At 38.9% G+C, this 24559-nt stretch overlaps 1 protein-coding gene across 7 annotated transcripts in view; it reads right to left on the reverse strand.

The window, feature by feature from the left end:
* LRRC4C (leucine rich repeat containing 4C) overlaps positions 1 to 24559 on the reverse strand; it is a 1168116-nt gene that overhangs the window by 566854 nt on the left and 576703 nt on the right. For 5 of the 7 annotated variants that reach the window (XR_012014048.1, XM_072791171.1, XM_072791172.1 and 2 more), the window contains exon 3: positions 12747 to 12888. The exons of the other annotated variants lie outside the window; for them this stretch is intronic. The gene's annotated coding sequence lies outside the window, so the exon portion shown is untranslated. The remainder of the gene's footprint in view (positions 1 to 12746; positions 12889 to 24559) is intronic. 7 annotated transcript variants of the gene reach the window in all.

A 24559-nucleotide genomic window follows, 5' to 3' on the forward strand; every position in this document is an offset into this window, starting at 1 on the left:
CTCAAATTTTTAAGATTGACTCAAGATGTCAATCAAATAGAATGCTATGATCAAATGCAATGTGTCAATCAGATAAAAGTCAAGATGATAACTTATAGTTAAGAGGCAAAGGCTATTTTGCTTTCTTTCCACCACCTCCTCCCACCTTCTACCTTAGAGCTATAATGGCATCAGTTGCTTATGCAACACTTGACTGAGAGAATAATATTTTCTAAATTATAAATGGTTATATATATATATATCAATCTATCATGGCAATAACATAGACATCAATAGAATGTGATGGAAAGAGCGTAGGTCTAAGAGTCAAGCAATGCGGCATTGATCTTTATTAGCAAAATGGCTCAATTTCTTCATCTGTAAAATAAACCTTACACGGGATCCCTTCCTTAGGTCTATATCCAGTTCTAACATGCTGACTCTGAAAAAGCTCAAAACATAGACATCCATCAAATAAAAGGTATTTCGAGTATGTTTTGGCAAGAGATATGGTATTTGATTATATAAAAATTATTTTCTGCTTCTCAGTAACCACTAGTATAAGATACCTTTTTATTATCATCCTAGAGATGTCAATGTTTTGAATGCATTTATGGCACTGCAGATTTCTTTGTGGACTCACATGTATAAGAATAAAAAGAAAATTCAGAAACATGTAACAGTAAGCAGATGCCCTCATTTTATACACTACATTCCATTTTTCTCATTTAATTTCTAAGATGACAAAGCAAGAATAGAAAAGATCTTGCGAAGGGTAAGAGATGTGATTACTATAAAGCAATTTTCTAACAAGAGAGTTTCAGAGGACGAGAGCTATTTAATATGAAAAGGAGAAGATACCAAGCAAGATAATAGAGCTACATTAATGATGAATGGCATACAGGAGGGTAAGTGTTTCTGTTTGACCTACTTTAAATATATGAAATAGATAAAAAGGGTCATCACCAAAGTCCTGTTCCTAAACACCATTATAACAAATGGCATTTAGAGACTGTTCTTTGAAACTGACCCTCATATACAGTTCTTATAATGTGTAATAGAGTAAAAGAACACTCCGTGAAATCAGAGAGCTACAAATTGAAAATTGATTAGAGGCTTTTTTCTTTTTTTTTTTTAATATAAGGAAGACTAATGAACATGGAGATTGCCAGTAAAATTTCATGGAAGTAGAAAGGTTTAGAGAGTGGAAAGAAGAAGGGGCAAAGGGGAAACAGTGAAAGATATGGAGAGTTTGTAAAATGAATATATACACACACACACACACATATACATATATATGAAAAATATAAATATATAATTATATATGCATATATGTTATATAATATATATATAATTTATAAAATTATTTTATTATAATTTTATTATATTTATACATATAAAATTTTATATATAATATATAAAATAGGATCAACCAACTGCCAGTTGATCACCAACTCATAATGGGTTCAGGAAACACCCCAAGCCTTCACTCTAGAACGACCGACTAGAGCATGACATTCTGCATTCTCCAATTTAGTTTGGGATGGCTTCTTGACCTTTTTCAGATTTGGACACCTTTCCAAATAATAGAACCTCACCTTTAGCATAAGGATATCTTTTCAGAGTTGGTATAATATTCCCTATATTTAGAAACAGAAAGGATAACCACTAATGGATATGACTTTTCAGCAGAGCAAACTATCTTAAGATATTTAGCTTTTCACTTCTTGCCAATATTTCAATTTATGGATTTTGTCCTTCATGTCTTTCACTCTAGTCTATTGGACCCTAATCATTGCAGGTGGAAATCTTATATTGAGAAAGTAGTCCTCTCTATGCCAAAAGAGCTGTAACTCTTAGCTCACACCTACATGCACCCAAATGCAGAGTAAATAAAGTCAAGTTTTTGTAGAGATTGCTGTAAGTCAGGAAAGTGAGACAGCAGGCTTTCTATACGGTCATAGACAAAGCCATCACTTAAGGTTTACAGTGGAATACAAAAATGCCATTTACAATTTGAAACAAAAGAACCATTAGCTTTCTGCCCCCTTCATTGCATTATTGATTTACAATCCTTTACTTTCATTTATTCCAGCCAAAAGCCTGCGTGCCTAACCATTTTTTATTCTTTAAAATGGGCATTACTGATTTCGCTTCCAAACAGCAGCCTCTCAACCCTTTCTTCCTGCTGTCAGCTTTTCAATTTGTTTCATTAATAAACACTTTCATTTCCCTTAATTATATTTTTGGCATATTTACTCGCAACACCTTTTACCACACCGCAATAACATGTTGTCAGGTCCTCTATTTTAAGGTCCAATCCCTGGGAACACTGACTACTGCCCCCTGGCGCAGCTCTGACTGCGTGTGGCTGTATTTATGCCCACTTCTGCCCCAAGCTCTGGGGGCTCTCAATGCAGTTGGAAGAGAATGACTGTGACATTACCTCTGCCCTTCTCTGGCTCACGCCTCACCCCACCAACCACAGTTTTGTTTTTGTTTTTAAATCATAGCATCTTTAGGGGCACCTGGGTGGCTCAGCGGTTGAGCATCTGCCTTCAGCTCAGGGTGTGATCCTGGGGTCCCTGGATGGAGTCCTGCATCGGGCTCTCTGCATGGAGCACGCTTCTCCCTCTGCCTGGGTCTCTACCTCTCTCTCTGTGTCTCTCGTGAATAAATAAATAAAATCTTAAAAAAAAAAAAAAAAAAAACAGATCATAGCATCTTTATTAGGGGTAGCAAAATGACTACCATGCCCAAATGAATCTAATGTTACCAAGTTCAATCTCAAACTTTGTCTTCCTGTAGGGTATCTTGTTTCAATCAGTTAATTGTCACAAGATTCAGTTAAAGAAGACTGAGTGTAGGCAAACAAATGGGAATATCAATTTACTTAGAGCCTTTGCTATTATGTTCCTTCCTTGTGACAGACTATTAATAGAATTTGTATATCTCTTATAAAGCTGGGTTATTATTCCTGTTCATTAGATATGATTTCAGTGTTGTCAATTACTACACACATATGCATATCCACTTAGCTAGTTTTGATCAATGGTTTACTTTTTTTGCTTTTTTAAACATTTTTTAAAGATTCTATTTATTTATTTGACAGAGAGAGAGTGTGTGTGCACATGCCCACAAGGGGAAGAGGGGCAGAAGGAGAAGCAAACTCACTCTTGAGCAGTGGCCTGATACAGGGCTCCATCCCAGGACCCTGGGATCATGACCTGAGCTGAAGGCAGATGCTTAACAAATTGTGCCTCTCAGGTGCCACTACTTTTTTTTTTTTTTTTTTTTAAGATTTATTTATTTATTCATTCAGAGAGAGAGAGAGACAGGCAGAGACACAGGCAGAGGGAGAAGCAAGCTCCATGCAGGGAGCCCGATGTGGGACTCTATCCCAGGTATCCAGGACCAGGCCTGGACCGAAGGTGCACTAAACTGCTGAGCCACCCGGGCTGTCCAGTGTCCCTACTTTTATTAGAAATTATTTTGGGAAAAAAAAGAAATTATTTTGGACATTAACATAACAATTTTGTTACAATGAAGACCAGTATCCTCAAATGATCTATTATTTTTTCAAAATCATAAACAGGAATGCTGAACAAATTCTATATATACCTTAAAGTTCTACTATTAATAATGATCTTCACTTAAATGGCACCAAGTTTAAATAACTGGACAAAATAAAATATCAAGGAAACAAATGTGTATGTGTAAGTCTATAGAGAATGTGTGAGTTTCCAGGTTGTTCAATTATCTTAAAGAAATTACTCGTAAAAAGGAGCGCTAGCTTATTTTTTTCTTTTCTTAATAAAACTACTATGGAGATTATCTTCTTCCTCCAGGATTTCAACTCTTGGTTACAACATTTTTGGAATTCTGTGTGGAAGAGATGCATAGTATTATCTTTAATATCATATCAGGGGAAAGTTTGAATGGAGAATCACCCTCAACAACCTAAGAGTAATGAATGAGGAAGGTAAGTGTTCAAATTGGATAAATTAATTTGGGTTCAGAATATATTCCAATTTTTGGGTAATATGTTTTTATATGTTGCTTCTTGTTTTTGTTTTTTTTTAAAGATTTCATTTATTTATTTCAGAGAGAGCAACTGAGAAAGAGCCAGAGCATGGCGGGTGGGGGGGGGGTCAGAAGAAAGGGGCAGAAAGAGAGGGAGAAGCAGACTCCCCACTGAGCAAGGACCTAGAAGTGTGGTCATGACCCTAGGACCCCAGGATCACAGCCTGAGCCAAAGGCAGAAGCTCATCCGACTGAGCCACCCAGGCACCCCGTGTTTTTATAATGTCTTGTACATCAATTCTAAAAGTAATTCTGAATGTTGAGTCCCAGAATTATTTTGTAAACTGCGATAAGACCATGTTCCTGAAAGAAGTATCTTACAAGCAAGTTGCTAGCACAACATTCATTGGACAGATCGTGCTATTTTAACCAAGCTGCTTCTCTTGTATCGCCATAGGATTCATTTCAAGGTATCTTTTAGTTCAAAGAAGAAGGGTTTATTAAGATTCTAATCCGTTAAAGATAAACCTAAACAGATCTATATCCACTAAAGCCAAGTCCAATGCATTATATTTATTTAACACTTTGTTCTCTGGGGCCTCTACCACACTCACGACGTCTACCTCCATGTCTCATAGAGAAATGTAGAAACGACAAAGGACCCCTTCAAATCTCATCCAAAACCTTCATGTAGCTGGCAAGCAGTCCCTAAGCAACTGCCCAGGTTTACTCTGGAGAAAGTTGAAGAGTTGAATCCTGTTATAAAGTGGGTCAAGGGACTAAGGAAATACGCCTTCTCTAATAAAACACGGCCCTGCTGCTCATCAGACTGCTGCTGGGCTCAGCTGTGATAAGGGACTGGAAAAGCAAAAACAAAATGGTCAATACGTGGTAGAGATGAACTGACTTAGATCTCATTTTTCTCTGCTATAATTAAGCAATAATAGTACCATTTTAGGAAACCATTTTAAGTGTTTTTCATTAAACTCATTCATGCCTCACAACCACTCCCATTTTGTCTCTCCCTTGTTCTTGTTTTGATTGCTGGCAGATTATTTCTGTTACAGAAATATATGTGTTGGCTTTAAATAAAGTAGATTAACTTGAAAGGTCTGGCCTATAATAGTACATGCTGCAGTCTATTCCATACGACAGTCAGAGCGAATGTTTCACAACTGAAAACCCTTAGACGGTGTCTACAATACCACTAAACAGGAACTAAAATAGTGTATGGTTTTTAAGGCTTACCACGTTTTTTTTTGTTTGTTTGTTTTATTTTGTTTTTTGTTTTTGTTTGTTGTTGTTTTGTTTTGTTTTATTTAGGTTTCAACCCATTAGAATGGAGAAACCAACAACAGGAAGACAAAAGCAAGAAAGGAAGAAGGAAAGAAGGTAGAAAGGAACAAGGAAGGGAGGAATGAAATTAGACTATTTGAGATTTAAGAAATGAGAGTTTCATTCACCTTGCAGAAAAAGAACATTTAAAAAATACCTGTCGAGTTTAAAAAACGATGAGTCTCCCCATTAATTGCAATGATAATGTATTTGTAGACTTAGAATTTAGTGAAATCAGCTACAATTTTATTATTATCACAGTTACACAACCCGCGTTGTTATGCTAATTAACACATTTTTGTCTGGATAAGATAAGAGATGGTGCCCAAGAATGAATACAATTCTGTGATTCACAGGCTAAATTCTGTTAATGTCAGACGAGATGAATGAGTAATAACAAAAATTGGGTGTGAATTCCAGCCCCATCATGTTCCTGTAGTTACAGAGTGTCCTTCAACTTTTAAACTCCCAGCCTCATAATTTGCAAGTCCTTTTCATTAGATTCCAACTATCATAAATTATTTAACAGTTAATTTGACTTTTACTTTAAGAGGAGTGATATTGCTAAAGGGTATTATTAGCATTCTTATCGATGTCTCTGAAATGGTATCTCTTGGTAGAGTTTATAAGAGAAATGATCCATCATCACCAATTTCTCTTTTTCAAAATATACAGTTTAAATTGTTTTCTTGTCACGGTACAATCTGCTTAAAAAAAATGCATTTGTACACTGGACACAGATACCGTCAAGCAGTCTTCGCTTGAGATGGGAAAACAAGTGCTCACTGGAAGCTCCCAGACTATCCACTATCCTCTAGTGGGATGGAGGAAGGTGATGTCTTCTCAAATGACTCAAGGCCATACAATTTCACATGTTCCTATGAAAACAGCTTCAAATGCTACTCTGATATTTTTCACTAAATCCCAAGTGATTTATCACATTCTGTCAAAATTGACTGGTAGGCCTATGTGTCTAGGAACAATACAAATTTCACTTCAACCTTTCTGCAAATCCCTCCCTCACACATTCCCATCCTATGGCACACTGCCCCGTGTAGGTAGCAGAGGAGCAGTGGACATTGGTGGAAAGAAAATGAGTTAAGAAGAAAGGAACTTCCACAGGAAATCAGGTTTGTTTGTCCTCATTCCTATAGGATCCGATGACCTCTACCAAATATCTATGTGGATGCTGGTGTCCTTTCTTCTTTCCTACTATTTTTTTCTAAAAATGTTGATCCCTGGATCCAAATTTACATACATGAAGGATAAAGGACAAAATTAAATGGTTCTGAAGGTTGATTTGGTGTCAAATGTGAGTTTAGGTCTCTTGCTGTGACGACTTGAATTATTGGCTACAAATATTCCATTCCCCTGGAATTGTGTCCTACATGTACACCCTGGTCACGGCCTCATGGCATATCGAGTAAACTTTTCCAACCGTTGACTTTAAGTTTGACTTTGTGACTTGTTTTTGGCCAGATGTTAGTGGAAATGACTTGAGCGCATGCTTGAAATAGCCTGTAGGGTTGAGGTTGTCATCTTTGCTTATGCCATCATCATGAGAAGAAAATATCCTGAGTAGCCACAGTCTTTGGGCTCCACAAATAGATTTGAGGTTTAGAGCCACCACAGCTGCTGCTTATAGACGCTGAACCTGAATCAGAGACACCCCAACCAATATGCAGATTTGTGAGATAAGAACGTATATTATATGCTTTTCTGACTTTTTTTTTAATTGTTTATTAGCAAAAGCTAATATCTACCCCAGCTGACTTCTGCTCTAAATAGAAGAACTGATCAAAAACTCTGAAAGTGAAGTAAAGCTTTGTTACCTGGCAGCATTCGTATAGGTAACTGGGATCAACAGGGAGAAATTTGGGGTTATTTTACTTTCCCTATGCCACATTTTCATTACTGTTTTCTTAGCCACCCCAAATAAACACACATGTCAACGATAGCACATGCTTGCCACGGGGATGTAACTGGAGGACAAGTTCCCACGTCTCCATTAGGATTTCTCCAAAAAACATCTGTTATCAGCAAACAATCTAAGTCAAAACTGTGCACTCATTATGCATCACGGGCTCCAAGTCAAGGTCGCATGGGCCTTCCTTTGAACTGAGATGAACGCCTCTCCTACCCCATGTTTCTCTTATACAGAAATGTTGGTACTATCCTTGCTGGCAGGGAGGCAGGAAGGCCATATGAGGCCCTTCCTTCCATATAAAAATGAGGAGGCTTTCCCTCGGCACCGGAGAGCCTCAGAGTATTTCTTCCCATGCCTCAGTCTCTGCTGGGCTTCTCCTGCAGGTGCCAGCATGAACAAGAAAGAAAACCCAACCTTTCCATATTTTACAGTTTCTTTAGAGAATTTTAAATGTTTTTTCTGGATTACAAAATCCCTTCTGACACAGTGCTCTGGAACAGTTGTTGAATGGGGTCAGGGAGGAGGAACAGAGGGATAAAGGCAGGAAAGAAGGGATCTGACTTGTCTTGCTGTTGACTCTACAATTCTTTCTTTTTTTTTTTTTTTTTTGTTTTTAATTTGAGAGAGAGTGAGAGAGAGAGAGTGTACCAGCAAGGGGGAGGGGTAGATGAAGAGGAAGGAGCAGACTCCCCGCTGAGCAGGGAGCCCAGGACCCTGGGATCATGACCCCAGAGCCAAAGTGAGGCTTAACCTACTGAGTCACCCAGGTGCTCTGACTCTAGAGTGTTTAATAAATAACCCAAATGTCTATCCCCACAGCCCACTCCTGCTCTTCATACTTGCTGACAATGAGCTAGAAAGCTCTGTGCAACTACGTGGGAAAGAATGGCTCTTCACCACCATCAGTGTGATCCCTGTACTCTCCTACCTCTAAAACTCTTCAAAACACCTGGGCTGTTAATGGCACATTCTCTGATGCTAATCCTTGTTGTAGAGCTATTCTTCTTTTACTATCATTTCAACGTAAATGGAGAGGATTAAAAAAGCAGGTGCTCAATCTGCCGTTTTGATCCAGAAGTCAGTGTGGCAATTTACAAAGATTTGATTAGAGACACATAATTTAGCTTTTACTTAAAAAACAAAAAGCACCCTGCAACAGGGATTGAACTAGTTGAGCATAAAGTCAAACCATATTTTTGTTGTTGTTTGTTTTTTTGTTGTTGTTTGTTTTGTTTTGTCTAAATGATCATATTATGATTTTTTTTTTTTTTCCACATGTGGGATTTAAAAGAAGGGATGAATAGAGGGAAGGCAGGACAAATTACAGCAGCCAGTTCAGGGCACAGAACTCTTTCCATGGAAGAAAAGAGACTGCTAGATACATTATTCGATCACTCTATACCTACCTATCTACCTATCTCATCTTGTAACATGAAAAACACTGTCTTTATATATGCTATCTCATTTATTCCTTACAACCTAGTGAGCCAGGTAATCTTATTTCCATTTTACAAATGAGAAAAAAAAAATAGGATAAGCAAGGTTTTTCTCCCCACAAACAGCTTTTCTTTTTCTTTTCTTTCTTCCTTCGAGAGAGAGAGAGAGAGAGAAGGCTGGATAAAGGGGAGAAGGAGAGAGAGAATCTTAAGCAGGCTCCTCTTAGAACAGAGCCCGACATGGGTCTCAATCTCACCTGAGCCAAAATCAAGAGATCATAACCTGAGCCAAAATCAAGAGTCAGACAGAGCCAACCAGACGCCCCACAAATGAGAAAATTAACTAGAGATGTTATATAATTTGTGGAAGTTCACATAGCCACTCAGAGCTTAGTTTAAACCTGATTTCTATGCTCCCTGCTGATGGGCCTCATTCTAGAGCCCTGAGGCTACTCCAAAGGGTGCCTCCCCATGCACACCCCTGAGCGGTGTGGAGTTCTCCTTTTCCTCAGGATGCATTCAAAGCAGCTGGGTGTATATTCAGTTTTAATCAAGCAACTGAATATTTGTTTCTCCTCCTTTCTCCCTTTTGAAGTCTTTTTTATTTTAAGATTTTATTTATTTATTCATGAGAGAATGACAGAGAGAGAGAGAGGTAGAGACACAGGCAGAGGGAGAAGCAGGCTCCTCGAAGGGAAGCTGATGTGGGACTGGATCCCAGGACCCCAAGGTCAGGCCCTGAGCCCAAAGCAGCTCTCAACCTCTGAGCCACCCAGGCATCCCTCCCTTCTGAAGATTTTGCTTCTGACTCGGTGGATCATCTGAATACACTTTGATGATCTGGAGTCTTGCTTATCTCTGAGGACAAATGGAACCTGAATCCTGGCTGCAAATGTCACAAATATGAGAAAATCTACCAAGGATGCCATATTTACTAGCAGGCAGCTTAAGTGATATTGCTATTGTGGTTAGGAATCAAATTCATGGGCAAAGATATAGTTTTTCTTTTTCTTTTTTTTTTTCTTTTCTTTTCCTTTTCTTTTTCTTTTTTTTTTTTTTTGCCTTTAATTTGTTCTGTGACCTCTAAGACCCATTTAATTTGCCTTCAATGAGAGCTTCTCTGAGTTTTAGAAAAAATAGTTGATTAACTTATGTTTCTCTCTTCAAATCTCCTAAAATACCATGGATATAAGATGCCTATTTAGGTATGAAAAAGGTAATCTGAGAGGAACTAACATGTCCTTTAAAATTGCAAATCAAAAAAAATAAAAAATAAAAATAAATAAAAATAAAATAAAATTGCAAATCAAGGGATGCCTGGGTGGCTCAAGTGGTTGAGAGGCTGCCTTGGGCTCAGGGCCTAACCTTGGGGTTCAGGGATATAGTCCTACATCAGGCTCCCTTAGAGGAGCCTGCTTGTTCCTTTGCCTGTGTCTCTGCCTCTCTCTCTATGTCTCTTATGAATAAATAAATAAAATCTTTAAGAAGTAAAAAAATAATATAAATGCAAATCAAAAAGAAAAAAGAAGATTATAAATTCATGGATGAGTGGAGTTTACAGGTAAGAAAATGAAAGAAATAAAGTTTGAAATCTAAGACCATCCTCTTTCATTATTTAACATCTATAGCTATAAATAATTTAGTCTAGTTAGGAGACTGGAAAAAAAAATTAAACTTCGGTTGTAACAAATACAATGTTTACTTTAGGTAAGGTATGAGCCAGCAATCTGTTTAGTCTCTCTTTGATCACTAGTCTGTGCCATCCAAAATGTACATGGTCCATTACACATCAATATCTAAAGTGGGTTGGGCTTCTCCCTATCCTAATTTGCATGCTCTTTAGGTGCAGTACAATAAAAATGCAAGGTTGTAATTTTACTTTAGTAACTTATCTGTCTCTCTCTCTCTTAATTGTTATGCTCGGTAAGTCAATAAGACTTCTAAAATAAATTTACTCCACTCCTCTGTAATGCAGACATATTTCTAGAAATTAGTGGCCACTTGTCAGCTCAAGTTTCAATTCAAAAGAAAAAAACAAAAACAAAAACAAACAAACAAAAAAAAACTTTGTTGAGTCCATGTTAAAAGGGAGCATAGAAAACATAAATGTTTTCACAAGATGAAGTAAACAGCTATACTAAATACTCGTCAACTAAATACATTGACCAGTCTTCTTATCCAACATTTACCCTCTGAAGTGATGACATGCATGGGACAGTCATCTCTGGGTGTTGAGGACACATAATCCACGTCCACCAAGTGTTACAGTACAAATTTATAGACGTGATAATAGTCACATGCTAGATGTCATATTAGCATGGAGACAGGATGTATTATTATTTTTTTTTTGACAGGATGTATTATTAACCCAAGAGGCAGCAACAGGCAAGGATAGGCCAAAACAGACTCAAGTACAAGTTCTACAGGTGCCTGAAGTATTTAAGAAATTTAAAGGTTGAGCAAGAATGTTTTAAGATAGAAAATAGCACAGACAGGAAGAAAGAATACGGTAAGGTCCTGAAGTCTTAAGTAACTTATAAATTTGGAGGAGCCTTAGAAAATATAAAGGATTCAGAAAAAAAAAAGAAAGAAAATATAAAGGATTCAGATGATATCCATAAGGGCCGGCTAGATTACAGTGGCTCTTAACCATATAATAAAGAAATCAGTGGTCGTCATTGAAGGAATTCATGATGGAGTAACAACACTAGGTTGTTATCTGGTGTGGATATTCCTCCAATGGTCTGGACAAAATTAGAGGCAGGGGCAGCTCAAAAATTGTAATGATTACTCTGACAGTTGCCTGATCCCATATATACAAATTTGAGTTCCTCTGTCAATTTTGATTGGCCAAGATGATCGCAAAATTCCAAACATGAACGTGTTAGAAATTGGACTCTAACACTTAACTGAAGAGCTCCTTCCTTCCTGCTGTGTCCACACTGGCTGCAGGACTCTCTGCAATGTGAACAGGAGACCCGAATCCTCAGCTGACACGTGCTTGCCTGAGCCAAAGGAAGCCAAGGGGTTCTCTCCTATGACCACTTCGAACAGGAGCCATGACAAGAACCCTCAATCAGAAGAATAAACTGCATCGTCCTAAAATCTCTGTAAAACACATCTTTCAGGGACTCAAGCCTATGTATTTAAGTCTCACATCAACAAAGCTTTCCATTTAAATAGTCCCTGTTGGGAAAATGCATTAGTGTTTGCGATCTGTTAATTATAAATAGGCAGACTACTAATTCCTCCTGTAAGGTTTCCAAGACATCCTGTGAAAATTAATCATAATGGATTTTTTTTTTTTACATTTTTGTTTCTCTCCAATGGTTAATTATAGCTCCAATGAGTCTAATAAGACTGTGCCACAATGCTTCTATTGATAGTCTTTAGAATCGCAGGAAGCCTTAGGCCCAACTTATTTAATCAGAGGTCTTGATTTGTTTGGAAAATTACCACAATATGAGCTGTATTTTGTCACTCAGGGCCTATTTGATGAAAGGCTGCGAGTCCTTTTGTTTTCCTTATTCCAGATGAGGATTATTTAAAGATCTTCCCTACCATGAACATCCTGTTATAAAGAAATAAAGTGCATGTGGCTACTTTTTTGGGTAATAAGCAAAATCCCTGGTGTAAGAGGGCATTGCATGGTGTTGATAATAGACTCCAGTGGTTTTGCAGTAACCTCCCATGGAAAGTATTTGTCCCTTTCACATTTAAAAAATTATGAAGTTACTTTATTGGACCAGTTAATTTCTCCTATGTGATTTTATGTCTTGGGAGTCCAAGATGTGTTGCCTCTGAAAATATGGAGAAATAGAAGTGCTTCTGAGCACATAGAATAGGAACCAGACCTAGCACTGCTGGAATGCATAATCCCATACACACGGGCACTTCATCTAGATCCAGATTTGCCCTGGTTTCCATAAAATCATGTTCAGAAACACTTAGAAGAAATATCATTTGTGCAAAAGGTTCACAACCAACAGAAAGGTTATGTTCTAGGTGAAAAAATTATTCAGAAGGTGAATATTCAGGGAATTTACCTTTTGTAATGCAACACACCCAAATTTCATGAAGTCCCTCTGCTATTTCAGTGAGATCTGCAGGTGTACGGTACAGGAGGAGAAATAAAGCTGCCTCACGAAGAGAGATGATCTTCTCATACTAGACTCCCTTCTCTTCTTTCTGGGACAGATAAGGAATTGGGATCAGTCAGGTCTCCTAGATAATAACCCAGATAATAAAGAAGATAATAAACTAATCTGGCTAGTTTTGCATTAATGTTCAAATGGAATGTGATGATTCAATTTACAGAGGTAAAACTATGAAAACTCCAGGGTTTTGTTCCAGCTGGTAGAAAGGCTCTGGCTTTTTCTTTCCCCCCTTTGATGGCTTTGCTGAACTGAAGTTTTTCTTTTTTCCCTTACTCCACCAAGTAGCTCTTGAAACTCTAAACACTTTCAGAGTTTACACTTACATAAGAATTAGACATTAGGTAATTAAACTGCAAATTTTGCTACTTCTCTAACATGTGGCCAAAGATATTCTAGTCTCAGCCCTATTCTAGCACTTGTTTAATTTGATTACTGGGGGGAAAAAGTGACATCTTTCATTATTTTTATCCATTTAAATAATTATAAAATCCACAGGGATGCTTCCAAAAGAATGAGATAAAGTTTTTCTGTAGAGTGAAGTTTATTTTTCAAGAATGATGTAAGTTTGCCAAGTAAATAGACGTGGCAGCTAAAGGGAGAAGAAGTTCAATGGTCAAAGAAAATAATGGCTTTTTTTTGTTGAATTTTAAGTACAAAAGGAGAAGTTTAAAAATATTTGAATTATTAGATATCTCGCTTCACTACATTTTGAATCAACCAAAAATGCCCAACAGCAAAGTGTTTCTCAAAAATACTTAAGAGATCATGTATTCATTATTATTGTTTACCAAGTTTGAGGGGCTCAAAAATTGATTAAGAAATACTCCTCAGTAAGGTTTGGTAGTTTCTAACAATTAAACTACTCAATTCAGAAATGGACTGCCAGCTGTTCAAAGAAAGTTACTTGGGCAATTGGAAGAGAAGCACAGAATTTGTCAAGGCCTTTGATCTACTATATAGTAACACCAGCATTATCAATAACAGCAACAAACTGCATTAATATATGCACAAGTTGAAAATCCATGCCTGTATGAACTGATTTAATGATCTTAAGAAAAACCAAATAAATAGGTCAGTACTACTCCTGCCTTTATTACAAATCAGGAATCTGAGGCATGGAGAGGTTGAGTAGGTTGCCCAAAGCTATACTCTTAGTGACTGAGCAAAGGTTCAAACCAAGATAGTTTAGAAGTAGAGTCCATGATAAGAACTAGCAAGCGTGGGATATATTTAAAAACTTATATACCAAAATGTTATAAAATTGGATATAAGTGGTAGAATTTTGGTCATTTTCAGTTTGTGCTTTTATGTACTTTTCACATCATCTATTACAAATACAGATACTTCCATAAGTAGGAATAAAGGATCTTTGATATATGTTTAAGGTACTTTTAGCAGCTCTCACACCTCTCACATAAACTTCATGAAAAACTTTAAAAAGTAAACTGTCTTTTTTTCAAATATGCCTACTTTCTATACTAATGCCCTGTTTCATCAAACCAACAAAGCTTCGGAATAGCCTTCATCAGGAAGTGGTTTACAAGTCGGTCCCCTATAGAGGCATAATCATGACTCAGAAGTCTTGCATTAGTTGAATACAGAAAAGGGAAACTGATATATGCTGAGAAACTCAGAATGAAGAAATTAGAGAGACTCGACTAGCGGGCTTCAGGGAATAATCATGAAGACAAGAAAATATATTCAACACATACAAAGTACAACTTCGAAGTTAGAAATTAGAGAGATTCTCATAAAAGCCAGCCAAAGGTAGGGAGTGGGGTGGGTTACATAAAGGATTAAGGGGGACAACTTCCCATTCATAAAGTGAGTCATGGAGATGAAAAGTACGGCATAGGAAATATAATCCATAGTCTTGTGATGATATCAACACCATATGACGATAAGTGGTAACTACACTTCTCATGGCACACACTGAGTAATGTATAGAATTGTTGAACCAATATGTTGTATCCCTGAAACTAACATAATATTGCATGCTAATTATACAACAATTAAAAAAAAAAACTTATGGATAAGTGGCTTACAAGGACTAGGGATGGAAGAATGGTCGGGGTATGTTACTTGTCCAGGGAGACTTAACTAGTCGTCATGTCTCTGGTTATCCATTATGGGGCTCATAATTCTTTTTTTAAATAAAGATTTTATTTATTTGAAATAGAGAGCAGAGCAAGAGAGAGAGAAAGAGCATGAGCACACAGGAGGGGGGAAGGGCAGAGGGAGAGAGTGTGGGGCAGGGGAGAGGGAGGAGGGGCAGAGGGAAGGGAATAGGAGGAGTAGAGGGAAAGGGAGAAGCAGAGTCACCACTGAGCAGGGAGCCTGAAGAAGCAGGGCTTGATCCCAGGATCCTGGAATCATGACCTGAGCTGAAGGCAGATGCTTGACCATCTGAGCCACCAACGCGCCCCAAGGGGCTCACACTTCTGTAGAAGGTTTGCCTATTAAAACAACAAGAACAACAAGAGCATGCCTTCCTTTGTATAGAATGGGAAGGAGAGAATACAAATTCCATCTCTCTGCTGGACTGGGGAATTCTAAGTATTAGGATCCTATACTACAAGGATTACAAGGACTAATGTGTAAGGGCTCTTGGGGACTGTTGGGAAAATCTGTAACACTTATTTCTATGAGTAATGCTGTTAGAATATTCAGTTGTGTTCTATAAGGACATTAGTGAAACCCATCAACTAATCTAGGGAAGCCAGACCTACAGGAAAATCAGGTCCTGATCCAAAGTCTTCTAACCATGAGTTAGGGCCAACGCCATAATAGGTGCCAATATTAATAAATGAGGCTTAGTATCTGTTCTGGGGCCAAGTACTGGACAAGTTACATAAGCACATGAGTGCTTCTGGTTCACTTCTCTTGAAATAGCTCCCGTTTTCTTCTCCTAACATCTCAATCCTTGATTAAACAACACATTTTTTACTGCAGATACTTTCTCTACTCCCAAATCTCCCCACTTATATTCATATTGTAGTTATTCATCTGAGGTTTTCACAATGGTCCCTTCCCTTGGTAGCACTCAGTGACCTGTGGTCTTACAAAGCAATAAGATATCCTCAAATATATGTTTTTACACTTCACCAGAGCATTGAGCAAAATATAGGTAGCAATTAACCATATTCATATTCATATTTGTTACTGTCAGGTAGGAAAAAACAGATTTAGTAATTATGTGGAAAGTCACAGCAGAGTGGTCTTGTGTCAGGTAGAAATTTTGACATAAGCAGTTAAAAAATAAATTTATCTGTCCTTTTTAAATTAGCATATTGATTTGGAGACTACTTATATCATTCATTATCAAAATAGAGGTAATATAATCGCAAATATTTTCAAAAGAGAAGTCATATATTTTCTTTTTCTTTTTTTTAATTTATTTTTTATTGGTGTTCAATTTACCAACATACAGAATAACCCCCAGTGCCTGTCACCCATTCACTCCCACCCCCCGCCCTCCTCCCCTTCTACCACCCCTAGTTCGTTTCCCAGAGTTAGCAGTCTTTACGTTCTGTCTCCCTTTCTGATATTTCCCACACATTTCTTCTCCCTTCCCTTATATTCCCTTTCACTATTATTTATATTCCCCAAATGAATGAGAACATACACTGTTTGTCCTTCTCCAACTGACTTACTTCACTCAGCATAATACCCTCCAGTTCTATCCACGTTGAAGCAAATGGTGGGTATTTGTCATTTCTAATAGCTGAGTAATATTCCATTGTATACATAAACCACATCTTCTTGATCCACTCATCTTTCGATGGACACCGAGGCTCCTTCCACAGTTTGGCTATTGTGGCCATTGCTGCTATAAACATCAGGGTCAGGGTGCAGGTGTCCCGGCGTTTCATTGCATCTGTATCTTTGGGGTAAATCCCCAACAGTGCAATTGCTGGGTCATAGGGCAGGTCTATTTTTAACTCTTTGAGGAACCTCCACACAGTTTTCCAGAGTGGCTGCACCAGTTCACATTCCCACCAACAGTGTAAGAGGGTTCCCTTTTCTCTGCATCCTCTCCAACATTTGTGGTTTCCTGCCTTGTTAATTTGCCCCATTCTCACTGGTGTGAGGTGGTATCTCATTGTGGTTTTGATTTGTATTTCCCTGATAGCAAGTGATGCGGAGCATTTTCTCATGTGCATGTTGGCCATGTCTATGTCTTCCTCTGTGAGATTTCTGTTCATGTCTTTTGCCCATTTCATGATTGGATTGTTTGTTTCTTTGCTGTTGAGTTTCATAAGTTCTTTATAGATCTTGGAAACTAGCCCTTTATCTGATACGTCATTTGCAAATATCTTCTCCCATTCTGGAGGTTGTCTTTTAGTTTTGTTGACTGTATCCTTTGCTGTGCAAAAGCTTCTTATCTCGATGAAGAAGTCCCAATAGTTCATTTTTGCTTTTGTTTCTTTTGCCTTCGTGGATGTATCTTGCAAGAAGTTACTGTGGCCGAGTTCAAAAAGGGTGTTGCCTGTGTTCTTCTCTAGGATTTTGATGGAATCTTGTCTCACATTTAGATCTTTCATCCATTTTGAGTTTATCTTTGTGTATGGTGAAAGAGAGTGGTCTAGTTTCATTCTTCTGCATGTGGATGTCCAATTTTCCCAGCACTATTTACTGAAGAGACTGTCTTCCTTCCAATGGATAGTCTTTTCTCCTTTATCAAATTTTAGTTGACCATAAAGTTCAGGGTCCACTTCTGGGTTCTCTATTCTGTTTCATTGATCTATGTGTCTGTTTTTGTGCCAGTACCACACTGTCTTGATGACCACAGCTTTGTAGTACAACCTGAAATCTGGCATTGTGATGCCCCAAGATATGGTTTTCTTTTTTAAAATTCCCCTGGCTATTCAGGGTCTTTTCTGATTCCACACAAATCTTAAAATAATTTGTTCTAACTCTCTGAAGAAAGTCCATGGTATTTTGATAGGGATTGCATTAAGCGTGTAAATTGCCCTGGGTAACATTGACATTTTCACAATATTAATTCTGCCAATCCATGAGCATGGAATATTTTTTCATCTCTTTGTGTCTTCCTCAATTTCTTTCAGAAGTGTTCTAAAGTTTTTAGGGTATAGATCTTTTACCTCTTTGGTGAGGTTTATTCCTAGGTATCTTATGCTTTTGGGTGCAATTGTAAATGGGATTGGCTCCTTAATTTCTCTTTCTTCAGCCTCATTGTTAGTGTATAGAAATGCCACTGATTTCTGGGCATTGATTTTTGTATCCTGCCACGCTACCGAATTGCTGTATGAGTTCTAGCAATCTTGGGGTGGAGGCTTTTGGTTTTCTATGTAGAGTATCATGTCATCAGCGAAGAGGGAGAGTTTGACTTCTTCTTTGCCAATTTGAATGCCTTTAATGTCTTTTTGTTGTCTGATTGCTGAGGCTAGGACTTCCAGTACTATGTTGAACAGCAGTGGTGAGAGTGGACATCCCTGTCTTGTTCCTGATCTTAGGGGAAAGGCTCCCAGTGCTTCCCCATTGAGAATGATATTTGCTGTGGGCTTTTCGTAGATGGCTTTTAAGATGTCGAGGAAAGATCCCTCTATCCCTACACTCTGAAGAGTTTTGATCAGGAATGGATGCTGTATTTTGTCAAATGCTTTCTCTGCATCTAATGAGAGGATCATATGATTCTTGGTTTTTCTCTTGCTGATATGATGAATCACATTGATTGTTTTACGGGTGTTGAACCAGCCTTGTGTCCCGGGGATAAATCCTACTTGGTCGTGGTGAATAATTTTCTTAATGTGCTGTTGGATCCTATTGGCTAGTATCTTGTTGAGAATTTTTGCATCCATGTTCATCAGGGATATTGGTCTGTAATTCTCCTTGTTGGTGGGGTCTTTGTCTGGTTTTGGAATTAAGGCGATGCTGGCCTCATAGAACGAATTTGGAAGTACTCCATCTCTTTCTATCTTTCCAAACAGCTTTATTAGAATAGGTATGATTTCTTCTTTAAACGTTTGATAGAATTCCCCTGGGAAGCCATCTGGCCCTGGACTCTTGTGTCTTGGGAGGTTTTTGATGACTGCTTCAATTTCCTCCCTGGTTATTGGCCTGCTCAGGTTTTCTATTGCTTCCTGTTCCAGTTTTGGTAGTTTGTGGCTTTCCAGGAATGCGTCCATTTCTTCTAGATTGCCTAATTTATTGGCGTATAGCTGTTCATAATATGTTTTTAAAATTGTTTGTATTTCCTTGGTGTTGGTAGTGATCTCTCCTTTCTCATTCATGATTTTATTGAGTCTTCTCTCTCTTCTTTTTAATAAGGTTGGCTAATGGTTTATCTATCTTATTAATTCTTTCAAAGAACCAACTCCTGGTTCTGTTGATCTGTTCCACAGTTCTGGTCTCGATTTCGTTGAGTTCTGCTCAAATTTTAATTAACTCTCTTCTTCTGCTGGGCGTGGGGTCAATCTGCTGTTTTTTCTCTAGCTCCTTTATGTGTAAGGTTAGCTTTTGTATTTGAGTTCTTTCCAGTTTTTGAATGGATGCTTGTATTGCGATGTATTTCCCCCTTAGGACTGCTTTTGCTGCATCCCAAAGATTTTGAATGGTTGTATCTTCATTCTCATTAGTTTCCATGAATCTTTTTCATTCTTCCTTAATTTCCTGGTTGATCCTTTCATCTTTTAGCAGGATGGTCCTTAACCTCCACGTGTTTGAGGTCCTTCCATACTTCTTGTGATTTAGTTCTAATTTCAAGGCATTATGGTCTGAGAATATGCAGGGGACGATCCCAATCTTTTGGTATCGGTTCAGACCCGATTTGTGACCCAGTATGTGGTCTATTCTGGAGAAAGTTCCATGTGCACTTGAGAAGAATGTGTATTCAGTTGAGTTTGGATGTAAAGTTCTGTAGATATCTGTGAAATCCATCTGGTCCAGTGTATCATTTAAAGCTCTCATTTCTTTGGAGATGTTGTACTTAGAAGACCTATTGAGGATAGAAAGAGCTAGATTGAAGTCACCACATATAAGTGTATTATTATCTAAGTATTTCTTCACTTTGGTTATTAATTGGTTTAAATATTTGGCAGCTCCCACATTCGGGGCATATATATTCAGGGTTGTTAAGTCCTCTTGTTGGATAGATCCTTTAAGTATGAGATAGTGTCTCCCTCTTCATCTCTCACTACAGTCTTCGGGGTAAATTTTAGTTTATCTGATATAAGGATGGCTACCCCTGCTTTCTTTTGAGGACCATTTGAATGGTAAATGGTTCTCCAACCTTTTATTTTCAGGCTGTAGGTGTCCTTCTGTCTAAAATGAGTCTCTTGTAGACAGCAAATAGATGGGTCCTGCTTTTTTATCCAGTCTGAAACCCTGCGCCTTTTGATGGGGTCATTAAGCCCATTCAGGTTCAGAGTTACTATTGACAGATATGAGTTTAGTGTCATCATGATATCTATTCAGTTCTTGTTTTTGTGGATTGTTCCACTGAACTTCTTCTTAAAGGGGAATTTTAAGAGTCCCCCTTAAAATTTCCTGCAGAGCTGGTTTGGAGGTCACATATTCTTTCAGTTCCTGCCTGTCTTGGAAGTTCTTTATCTCTCCTTCCATTTTGAATGACAGCCTTGCTGGATAAAGTATTTTTGGTTGCATGTTCTTCTCATTTAGGACCCTGAATATATCCTGCCAGCCCTTTCTGGCCTGCCAGGTCTCTGTGGAGAGGTCTGCTGTTACCCTAATACTCCTCCCCATAAAAGTCAGGGATTTCTTGTCTCTTGCTGCTTTAAGGATCTTCTCCTTATCTTTGGAATTTGCAAGCTTCACTATTAGATGTCGAGGTGTTGAACGGTTTTTACTGATTTTAGGGGAGGATCTCTATTTCCTGGATCTGAATGCCTGTTTCCCTTCCCAGATTAGGAAAGTTTTCAGCTATGATTTGTTCAAATACATATTCTGGCCCTTTTGGTGCCCTCGGGAACACCAATTAAACATAGGTTTTTCTTCCTCAGGCAGTCATTTATTTCCCTTAATCTAACCTCATGGTCTTTTAATTGTCTGTCTCTTTTTTCCTCAGTTTCCCTCTTTGCCATCAACTTGTCTTCTATGTCACTCACTCATTCTTCCATCTCGTTAACCCTCGTCGTTAGATCTTCTAGTTTGGATTGCATCTCATTCAATTGATTTTTAATTTCTGCCTGATTAGCTCTAAATTCTGCAGTCACGAAGTCTCTTGAGTCCTTTATGCTTTTTTCTAGAGCCACCAGTAGCTGTATAATACTGCTTCTGAATTGGCTTTCTGACATTGAATTGTAATCCAGATTTTGTAACTCTGTGGGAGAGAGGACTGTTTCCGGTTCTTTCTTTTGAGGTGAGGTTTTCCTTCTAGTCATTTTGCTCACTGCAGAGTGGCCAAAAACAAGTTGTATTGGGAAAAGGAGAAAAAGAGAAAGAAGGAAAGAAAAGAGAAAAAGAAAAAAGAAAAAAGGAAGAAAAAAGAAAAAAAGAGAAGAAAAAGAAAAAGAATGAAAGGGAAAAAAGGGTGGGGGAAGCAAACAGAAATCCAAAAAAAAAAAAAAAAACACGGGGGAGCATCTTCTGATTCTGTGTACTTTAAGTCCCTTGACTTCCCCTGGAACTTGTCCGTCCAGCTGGTCTTCTGAGGGAGGGGCCTGTTGTGCTGATTTTCAGGTGTTAGCACTTGGGGGAGCTGCTCTGGCCCCTGCCTGGTGCAGGGCTCAGTGGGGGTTGTTTACCCCGTGAGGCCCCAGGAGGAACAACCCCAGTGGCTGCCCCAGCTCTGGAGCCCTGGATTCAGCCCCTGCAGGAACTACTGAGCTCTCCGTCTGCAGGGCCTGGAGGCTCCGGGCGAGGCCGCTGATCTGCTCAGCTCAGGGCAGGAGCGTCCTCGCTGTCCTGGGCCCTCCCGGCCTCTGCCTGTCCCAGGGGAGGCCGGATCCTGGGCTGTGTCCCGGCGCCCTGTGCTCCGGAGCCTGCGCTGTTGGATTCGCGCTCCCGCCCGGCAGCCCCCTCCGCGGAGCCGCCCCCGAGCCCCTCCGAGCTGCTCCGGGTCCCGCCGTGCGCGCTGCAGCCCTTAGGGAGCTCGGCGCACTCTCCCGGGGCGCAGGTGTCTTTAGTGTCCCCGGGAGCCCGAGGGCATCCCCGCCCTCCTGGGTCCTGCTCCAACTCCCTGCAGCCCCTTTCCCCCGGGAAGGTCGGTGCAGCTCCTGCTCCTCCGGGACGGGGCTCTCCTGTCCTGGGGACACTCGCCCCGGCCTCAGCCCGGCTCCTCGCGGGGCCCCTCCCCCTTGGAGGCCTTTTGTTTCTTTATTTCTTTTTCCCCGTCTTCCTACCTTGATAGAAGCGCGAACTCTTCTCACTGTAGCGTTTCAGCTGTTCTCTCTTTAATTCTCAGGCCGAATTCATAGATTTTCAGGGAAATTTGAAGGTTTTCTAGGTAATTTGGTGGGGACAGGTGACTTGGAGACCCTACTCTTCAGCCATCTTGCCCCTCCCCTCCCAGATATTTTCTTCTTGGGTTATCAAAGGCCAATTTTGATTATAGAAAAAAAAAATGTTTAAAATCTTCCAAATAGATCTGTAGCACTTTAGGAAATAATTGTACCACATTCATTTAGGAGAAAAGTAGCAAAATAAATGAGGTAAAACTTGCCTAAGACAATTGGTAGTTCAAAGAAAAAATGTGTTCCTTCCTCCTGTGTTCATAAAATAATACCATGCCAATATACTATCCTTGAAATTTAATATCATCATACGTTGAGAATATGTAGGTCCACGAAATGATGATTTTCTTCAAGTGTTTATGGAACTTGGACATAGGCGTGCTTTGGTATTGAATCCAGGCTCTGGGCTCTATTTTATAGTAAATATGTGAATCTCTCTAGTCACTATGCGTGCCCTGGGTAGGGGTTGGACCCTGGTTGGGGACAAACCACTACAGTAAAGGAGAGAAAAGAATACATGTCTCATCGCCAGGGGAGCTTCAAGTCAAGAAGAGAGCTGAACCAGATGCCAAAATAGTATGGCCACACATTGTGTTAAGTTACATGCCAAGTTTATAGGACAAACTCAATTTTTAGGTCCACAAAAGTTCACCTAAAAATATGCTGATTTTAAAATAATGCATAGTTGTGGGCACCTAGGTGGCTCCATCAGTTGAGCATCCAACTCTTAGTTTTGGCTCAGGTCATGATCTCAGGGTTATGAGATGGATCCCTGAATTAGACTCTGTGCTCAGTGGGGAATCTGCTTTAGATTCTCTCCCTCTGCCCCTCTGAGCCCTACTCATGTTTTTCTCTCTCTCTCTCTCTCTCTCTCTCTCAAATAAATATATAAATCTTTAAAAAATAGTAAAAAAAATATGTTTTAGCTTAATATGAGACATCTGATAGGATATATTCTATGGAAAATTAAGGTAAAGTCCTGGAGAGATATTGGGAGATCTAGTAATCTAGAAATGTAGTTTCAGGGGGCACCTGGGTGGCTCAGTGACTCAGGTCATGATTGCCGGGTCCTGAGAAAGAGCCCCACCTCTAGCTCTCTGCTCAGCGGGGAACCTGCTTCTCCCTCCACCTGCCACTACCCCTACTTGTGCTCTCTTAAATAAATAAATAAATAAATAAATAAATAAATAAATAAATAAATAAAATCTTTAAAAAAAAAAAAAAGAAAAAGAGAAAAAGGAAGCTTTGGAAGTCATAGGGACTCTTGGCCATAAATGAAACCATTAAAGCAAAGAGTTACATAAAACAGATCCATGAGTCTTGGAGATTATCTATAGTTAGCAGGTTCAGAAAAGAAAAACAAAAGAATATCTTATTAGATAGACTAGCATGGTGACTTTGATGCAAAATCAAAATACATATCCAATTTTCTGTAACTCACCTATATGAAAAATGAGTAAAAGGGGAATAACCAGATGAAAAACTACTTTATACTACTCCAAGAGGCTATTATGTCTTTTTCCTCAGGACTTTGAGACTTTCTCCTGCTCCAATAGCTAATATTAACCTTATCTGTAAATAAAATTTTGGAGATTGATTTCCATGTAGCTTGCCCCAAAAGAAAAAAAAAGTTTATATGATGATAAGCTTCTTGGAGATAGAGGATCAGTAATTGCCGGCTATAGACAAAGGAGTACAGCACACCACATTCCATCTAAATGACGAAGAACAGATTGGAGCATTACCATTGTTATTTAGCTAAACTCCTTCAAGTGTGTAGGAGTGAAGCTCAGACTGAGAAATACTATTATTAATGACAATGTCTTCTTTTCCAAAAAAAAAAAAAAAATTGTAACTTGAGTCTGAACAATGGGATTCCTTTTGCGCCTACAATCTGTCCTGTTGGCTCTTCATCCCTACACATGCAGTCTTCAAGTTTCTCACTTGAAAAAGTCTTTGTCCTCTAAACAAAGGCCTGCATGTACAAAATGCTGACGTGCAGTATACATCTAGTACGCATCAACCACAGAAGTTTAATGAATCACTTTCTTGCCTGCCCTTGACCTTGCTGAGAATGCTCTGTGTGCAGGAATCAAGAAACCTGCGAGGCCATATGCTGTGAGTCAGCCTTTGACCAGCTTCCCCCACCCAGCCGTCACTCTGAAAGTAGCATTGCACACACATACATTTTTCATACACGTGCAAGTGTCTCGGATTTTGGCCACCGGGGAGCCTTCTTTGGAAATAATATACTGGAGTTGTTCAAAA

This window comes from Canis lupus, chromosome 21 (genome assembly GCF_048164855.1).
Source record: "Canis lupus baileyi chromosome 21, mCanLup2.hap1, whole genome shotgun sequence".
Lineage (NCBI taxonomy): Eukaryota > Metazoa > Chordata > Mammalia > Carnivora > Canidae > Canis > Canis lupus.